Source organism: Sinocyclocheilus grahami, unplaced genomic scaffold, assembly GCF_001515645.1.
Source record: "Sinocyclocheilus grahami isolate Dianchi unplaced genomic scaffold, SAMN03320097.WGS_v1.1 scaffold23.1, whole genome shotgun sequence".
NCBI lineage: Eukaryota > Metazoa > Chordata > Actinopteri > Cypriniformes > Cyprinidae > Sinocyclocheilus > Sinocyclocheilus grahami.
The window spans coordinates 1,187,107-1,195,135 of NW_015505202.1; the positions used below are offsets into that span (position 1 = coordinate 1,187,107).

At 39.2% G+C, this 8,029-nt stretch overlaps 1 long non-coding RNA gene across 1 annotated transcript in view; it reads right to left on the reverse strand.

Moving 5' to 3' along the window:
• The window catches only part of LOC107560606 (uncharacterized), a 23,185-nt gene extending 22,411 nt beyond the window's left edge, over positions 1 to 774 (reverse strand). The window contains exon 1 of the long non-coding RNA XR_001605746.1: positions 640 to 774. This is a non-coding gene — a long non-coding RNA (uncharacterized lncRNA). The remainder of the gene's footprint in view (positions 1 to 639) is intronic.
• Positions 775 to 8,029: the final 7,255 nt, after the last annotated feature.

Genomic DNA, 8,029 nt, shown 5'->3' on the forward strand with positions numbered 1-8,029 from the left:
GATTTTAGAAAGTGTACAAAGACTTCACGTGCACACTTACCATAACATGGATTTTAAAAATACTGTTCTAAGGGGTTCTCATGGCACTCTGAAAGAGCAGCCCATAGATGGAAATGGTGCATCCCAAAACGCTATGTTTGAGAAGTCATCAACTCGATCTAAGGCTTATAATGCTGGAGTGGCTAGCAGTAAATCTGTAGCTGAGGGAGCAACATCCAGCTCTCAATTGAGAGGGAGCTCGACCTACAGCATGTTCCAAAGGTGGAACAGCTAGCAGTTAATTAGATGAGGGAGCAACACCTCTAGTTCTCAAACGAGAGGAGGCTCGACCTGCAGCATGTTCCAAGCTGGAACAGCTAGCAATAATTTACTTAGCTGAGGGAGCAACACACCCAGTTCTCAGTCGAGAAGGGAGCTCTACCTACAGCATGTTCCAATGCACCTCCATGCAGCATGCACCTCCCACACAATGGCCCTTGAGGAGGGACCCCCTGTAGCCGAGACCTCAGTGCCCAGACCACTCAGCTTCTTTTCCCACAATTTTCCACCCATGTGGCAGCCCCAGGCCCATGAGTGACAGTAACTTCATTAGATCCCTCTTTAACCTGGCCCTTCTCCCTCTCATTTTCTCAGAAGTACCTTTCAGGGGTTAACGGCGTTACTCAAGCACTGGCTGTTTTGGCATAGACCCCCAGAAATGATGTGCCATGATGAGGTATGCAGTATGTCACTGCTCAGCAAACTGACCGGAGACAAGCTGCTACATTATAACTGCATCTTGTGAATTACACAAACACATGACACCAGGACAGGTTAAACAATTTAGAAAAATTAGTAGCCATAATGACTGGTAAGGTACTGTGCAGTACTGTATATACACTGTTAAAATATACTGTTACTATAATACACTTTTAAAATATACTGTTACGGTCTTGAAATTAATAATAAATTAATAAATCTTGAAATTAAATAGCACTGAAGTGCATTACAATCATTACAAGTCGTCAAATTCTGAATTTACAAAGATACTCTTTATTTAACTATTAGACATAATTTTAATATATTGCTTTATATCTCACAACTGTGATTTAATTATATATATTTGGGACCTGCATATCTCACATTGTGACTTTATATTATTGATTCAATGATACTATAAATAGTGTCAGATAACCGGATGATATAAAAGTCTATACTAAGTTTATTATTATATTTAAGTATATAGTACATAAGTCAGGGGTGTCCAATCCTGGTCCTGGAGGGCCAATGCCCTGCAGATTTTAACTCCAGCTTGTTCTAAAATAGCTGCCTGGAAGACTCTAGCAATTCTGAAGACCTTGATTACCTTGGTTCAGGTGTGTTTAATTGGGGTTGGAGCTAAACTCTACAGGATTGTGGCCCTCAAGGACCAGGATAGGACACCACTGACATAAGCACTATGATATAAACACTAAAAAAACTCTATTTTAAATGCTACAAGTGAATTTAGGCATCACAACACAATGCACTGTATGAAAACTGATATTTATGTGAGATTTGCTTAAGAATACAATTATTAACCTAAATTATTAGTCTCTTAAAGAATAACTTGCATGCGATATAGATAAAAAATTGCCCATAACTGATATCAATACTAATATATTGTGTATCCCTACTTTATATCTCACAGTGTGTTTATATTTCTCAATTGCAACTTTGTTTATCATAATCACAACTTTCAATGTGACTTCATATCTTGCAAATGCAATTTAATTTCTCAATATCAAATGTAACAAGAAATGAAGTTACAATTTGAGATATCTAACAAATTACCTTTCTCATTTTTTTACTCTGAAGTGGAAATAGGCTTCCAAACAAGACACTGTCACAGTCACTGAAATAAAACTTTGAATAGTTGGAAATGATCATTGCTGGGGCAGAAATAATCTAGCCTATGATTCATCAAATAACTGCATACTTGTATACGTCAATAAACAAGAGCAGCATGTGTTTAATATCAATGCAGGAGTTAAAACAAACAATAAACCAAAGTGATGCTATACTACTGATAAATGTTACACATAATTACTCATAACATTACTCATAAAAGGCATTACAACTGCCAATAGAGAGATAATACTGTACTTACAGCCTGACATCTTTCAAAAAAATCCAATCTAATCACAAGCAACGTCTTTTCGTGCCATAAAATGTGTCTTTAAAAGGAAGCTGCTGGCTGAATGATTCCTTTTGTGCCAGGCAGCGAGCCAAGCCTACAAAGTATTGGATGAAACGTGTGTATTTGTAATTCGTAGTAAACCTTAAAGTGTGTAGTTTAAAAATTCATGCTGCGATCCTTGTTGCTGATGAGCGGTGTGCATGTATTATTGCATTTGGCCTCAGCACAGAACAGAATGTGTGTCTACTACTGAATAATGGCTGAGTCCACTATGACACTGAGACGCTAATGAGCATGTAGCTTCAGGCGTAGTTAGAAACGCTGTCTGCCACTGAGAAAGTCACACAAATCCCAGCAGTAAAACGAAACAGCTGCATCATATCAGAGCGTTTAGCAGAGCCCACAAGTGCATTGCATTGCGAGGAGCATCTGTTAAACTGCGCTATTAGCAACTGCCTCTTACAGAGCTGTAGATCAATAAACCACAAGTACAGTTAACAGGCAATATTTTAAAAGGCTGTAGAGAGCTTGACCTGCCAAACTCTCATCCTTAATGAAGAGTTCTCGACACACCCAAACGCTCCACCACTTTCCCTTTAGAGCACCTATCTGTGAAGTTCCCCGAGCATAGACGCCTTGCAGACCCTTCAATGATGCCAACGTCAAAGAGGGGCTTGTCATTACCTCCCCTCATTCACATTTGTCCACTCAAACATGGCAGAGGAAAAAAGGCACAGATGTTAATCTCTCTCTTATCCCCTCCTTTTTATTAAGGGAGATTAAAAAGAATAGAGTGCAATTTGGATGAAGGCCAAGGCAGACTAGATGTGCAAAGTATTTCTGGATTATTTCCACTTAGTACAGGCGGGGACTGAAAGGACGGCTGTCTTGTTAGCTGGTGTGTCATTGAAGACTTCACAAGCCAGTTGGTCAACCGGAATCACAATAAACGCTGCTTGTGCCATGACAAAATTCCCATGGAGGTTGATTTGCACGAATGCACGGCTCAAGTTAAATATGATGATTTGAGATGAAAAGTTCTGGTAACAACTTTTTCCGAGGGTTTGGTTGCTAGAGACCTCAGTCCTGCCTTTCATGTTTTTGGTTAAAAGAAGTAGAAGTGGAAGCGTACCGAGGCTAAAAGGGACTGCTTCTATTTGTTAATCTCTTTCTCTATCTTTTCATATGGCCAGACCTTCCTTTTTTGATTCCTTTCACCTCAAAAGAAAGAGAAAAAAGTTAGTCAGTCCCCTGTTCCTTTTGTTGTGCTCTTTCTTCTCCACACTCTTTATACTTTTATCCTAATCCCAACCATGCATGAGTGATCAGTTGTGTCCTGTTGTTTCACTGTTCTGCTAGTTTTCAATCGGTAGGGTTCCGTCTTTGTTCCCTTTCAGCGAGAAACACAGAGAAAGGTAAAGAGAGGGAAGGGTAATGAAACCTCCTCCACAGACTTACTCCTTTGTCTTCTTGATCAGGTTTATTTTTCTTTTTCTTTTGGAGATATAACTGACTGTAATTAGGAGAGATCGGTGCTGTGATGATGTGTTCTTTGCCAGCTCTTAGTCTTTGGAGAGGGATAGAAATGCCTCATCAAAGCCGACTGATGAAGTCCAGCGGTCACAGAGCCGGAGCAGGTTTTGATGTATGAATTCGATATAAAGATCATCAGATGTCAGGCTCAGTCCAGAGGCCGTACCTGACAGGTGAAGAATGCTCTCATCCAACATGAAGCAAACAGGCACGAGGACATCTAAAATTCTACCTGAAACATGAACAAGCTGCACCATGAGGGCCTGGGGGTTTGTTGATAGCTGTTTGGATGTTTGGTTTCTGTTTTCCCAGCAGTCAAACTGGGGTTTTGATCCCTGGACACTTTGGGAATATATAGAAAGAACTGAATTCTAGCTGTTTAATAAAAAACGGATGTACTAATATCCTCAAATCATGGAGGGCACTATACATTGTTCTATGTGGAAAAAAATGTGTGCTGTTTTTGCTGTGTGCATATAGGTATCAATGATGTAGCAATCTCTTTTTTGTTGTATTTATTAAAAAAAAATACACAATTGAATAGACCACTTTGGTATAGAGAAAGACTACAATAAAATTGTAAACTTAAAAATAAAAAAATACATTCTTGAAGAGTTTGTCATTATATAGCAGTATTATTATTATAGAAATAAATATTTTAACAAAACTAAGTAACATTTGAAAAAGTGTGGTCCAACTAACATGCAAGCACCTGCATAAAAAAAGGAAATGATATCATAGAGATGAGCCCTGCAGTCTCTTATGACTGTGTCGAGGTCAATAAGTCTTTTAAAATATCAGATAGTTTGACCTTTTTATGACAAGGCAAAGTTAATTCAGAATGCAAAATGTGGTGCAACTCCAAAAAAATTTAAGATTTTTTTTTTTTCAAAATAATTTTTGATGTTTGTAAAATAATTTTTACCTTGAAAAATATATGTAAAGTTAGTCAGTCCCCTGTTCCTTTTGTTGTGCTCTTTCTTCTCCACACTCTTTATACTTTTATCCTAATCCCAACCATGCATGAGTGATCAGTTGTGTCCTGTTGTTTCACTGTTCTGCTAGTTTTCAATCGGTAGGGTTCCGTCTTTGTTCCCTTTCAGCGAGAAACACAGAGAAAGGTAAAGAGAGGGAAGGGTAATGAAACCTCCTCCACAGACTTACTCCTTTGTCTTCTTGATCAGGTTTATTTTTCTTTTTCTTTTGGAGATATAACTGACTGTAATTAGGAGAGATCGGTGCTGTGATGATGTGTTCTTTGCCAGCTCTTAGTCTTTGGAGAGGGATAGAAATGCCTCATCAAAGCCGACTGATGAAGTCCAGCGGTCACAGAGCCGGAGCAGGTTTTGATGTATGAATTCGATATAAAGATCATCAGATGTCAGGCTCAGTCCAGAGGCCGTACCTGACAGGTGAAGAATGCTCTCATCCAACATGAAGCAAACAGGCACGAGGACATCTAAAATTCTACCTGAAACATGAACAAGCTGCACCATGAGGGCCTGGGGGTTTGTTGATAGCTGTTTGGATGTTTGGTTTCTGTTTTCCCAGCAGTCAAACTGGGGTTTTGATCCCTGGACACTTTGGGAATATATAGAAAGAACTGAATTCTAGCTGTTTAATAAAAAACGGATGTACTAATATCCTCAAATCATGGAGGGCACTATACATTGTTCTATGTGGAAAAAAATGTGTGCTGTTTTTGCTGTGTGCATATAGGTATCAATGATGTAGCATTCTCTTTTTTGTTGTATTTATTAAAAAAAAATACACAATTGAATAGACCACTTTGGTATAGAGAAAGACTGCAATAAAATTGTAAACTTAAAAATAAAAAAATACATTCTTGAAGAGTTTGTCATTATATAGCAGTATTATTATTATAGAAATAAATATTTTAACAAAACTAAGTAACATTTGAAAAAGTGTGGTCCAACTAACATGCAAGCACCTGCATAAAAAAACTGACAGACAACAGGAAATGATATCATAGAGATGAGCCCTGCAGTCTCTTATGACTGTGTCGAGGTCAATAAGTCTTTTAAAATATCAGATAGTTTGACCTTTTTATGACAAGGCAAAGTTAATTCAGAATGCAAAATGTGGTGCAACTCTCCAAAAAAATTTAAGATTTTTTTTTTTTCAAAATAATTTTTGATGTTTGTAAAATTATTTTTACCTTGAAAAATATATGTAAAAACATGAATTATTAAACAAAAATAATTAAGATATGTACGCTCACATGCTCAAGGTGTAAGGAACACATCTTATTACTTAGTAACTTGACAATTATACTACACTGCATTTTTAGGTTCCCTAAATTTAAACAAAATTTAAACCACAGAAAACTAACATGAGTACAAGGTGTACATTTTTAAGAACATGACACTTGAGTTTTAAAGTAGATTTCCTTTTCTTTATACTGATCACATTATACAACATTGGCCCATATACCTCTGAATCCGGAGTCGTTTGTGCTTCATTTCTTTCTTCTCTATGCATGACTGTTATGAAATGCATAATAATTTGATTCTCTGCTTCTCTGCAGAGTAAAAGCTCTGGTCAGTGTGTCCTCTGTTCAAAGGGACAGTCATTGTTGCAGACTGATCCCTCCTCTCTGTGGTTGTCGGGCCTAATTAAAACTATTCTGGGGGCGTGGGGTGAGCCGAGGGGGAGGGGCCAGCCAGCACTCCACAGGAAATTATGATCGCAAATGTCTTCTTGTCGAGTCCTGTGCTTGGCGCTATAAAGTGAGCCGAGCCGGCAGTACCTGAAAGGGCTGGAATCCGAGCAGACATCCACATCATCCCAGTCCATAGTCCAGCAGGGTCGCACACAAGTGGCCTTTGTGACTGGCGAAAAATGGGATTAAGGAGGGGTCTTCAAGAGAATTGATTTTCTGTAGAGAACAATGAGCGGGTGAGAGGAGCTGGGGTCAGAGCTCTGAATCATACAGCCTCAGTGCCCCATGAAAGGCCAAAACCGCACAACAACACTGAGATTAAAGCAATCAGGTTCTTTACCCCCTTACTGCTTCCCCACTCTCCCCCCGCTGCCACATTACACACTCAGCTCACAATAAGCAGAATAGGCCCAAGAGAAAAGGGATGAAATAGACTGTTTGCTTTTGCCTTCTCCTCCGGCCCTCCAAACGTTGCAAAGCTGCACTGAACAGGCTGGCGGATTTCGTTAAAGCAACAGCACGGCGTAAATGTAGCATCAGTCATTCTGGACGTGGCGGCAAAGAGGGCATGTCTTTTTCAGGACGACAATGTCAGGGTGAAGATGATGTGGTGTGGTGATGGGATCAAGGGTTACACATGAAAGAGGCGGGCTGCGCGGGTGCAGCTGTGCGTACCATTGTGGTCAATAATTTGCATGCATTTAGTCCAAGTCTGAAAACACTGAGTTGGCTGCTTTGAGAACGTAAGCAAACCTTATTGTCATTAAATACACTAAATTAAAACTCACAAATCTCATAATTGAGAGAGCAGTTCACCCAAAAATGAAAATTCTCTCATCATTAACTCAGCTAAATGTCGTTCCAAACCTGTACAACCACAAAAGATGCTAAAGAATGTTGTTCTGCTGTTTTTGTCCATATTATGAAAGTCAACGGGACCTAAAACTTTCGCGTGAAATGAATACATACAACTCAATGCATGCATATGGTAAAACAAACCTCAAGTGTCAACTAACATCAAACCTCATTGGTTCTCATATGCCACGTGACCAAACATCGCCATATTTGATGTAGTCTATGTATATGTGCATTGATTTGAATGAATAAAGGCTTAAATTTCAATCTTTTCATCATACAAAGTGATTGTGTCTCTTCAAAAGACTTGAAATCGAAATTAATCCATATAACTCTGCTGGTGTTTTCTATATGCATGTCCTTTTTGGAACTTTAGGTCCCATTGACTTTCATAATATGGACAAAAGGAAGAAAGAAAGCCATACAAGTCTGGAAAAAACATTAGGGTGATTTTTGGGTGAACTATCCTTTTAAGTGAGAAATACAACAAAATCTAAAGTGCTGCAGAGACAGATAAGGATGTTCTTTCTTTGACTGGGTACAGGGTTAAGTGTAGACTCTTCCAGAAAGGAGATTCTCTCTCCAATCAGGGATCAGATTCATAAGGTCGATGAGCACTAAACCCCTCTGCCTGTCCAGAATAAGGGTTGTGATCTCCCTTTGTGGCTCACTGGGAAGTGTTGGGGCACTTGCCGGCCCCGTTCCATCATTAAGCAGATTGTGAGCAGGCTGCTGAAGGCCACGGCCAGGACTGGAGGAGCGGCAGCCACTTCATTAGGGGTATTATGAGGGAAAAGGCC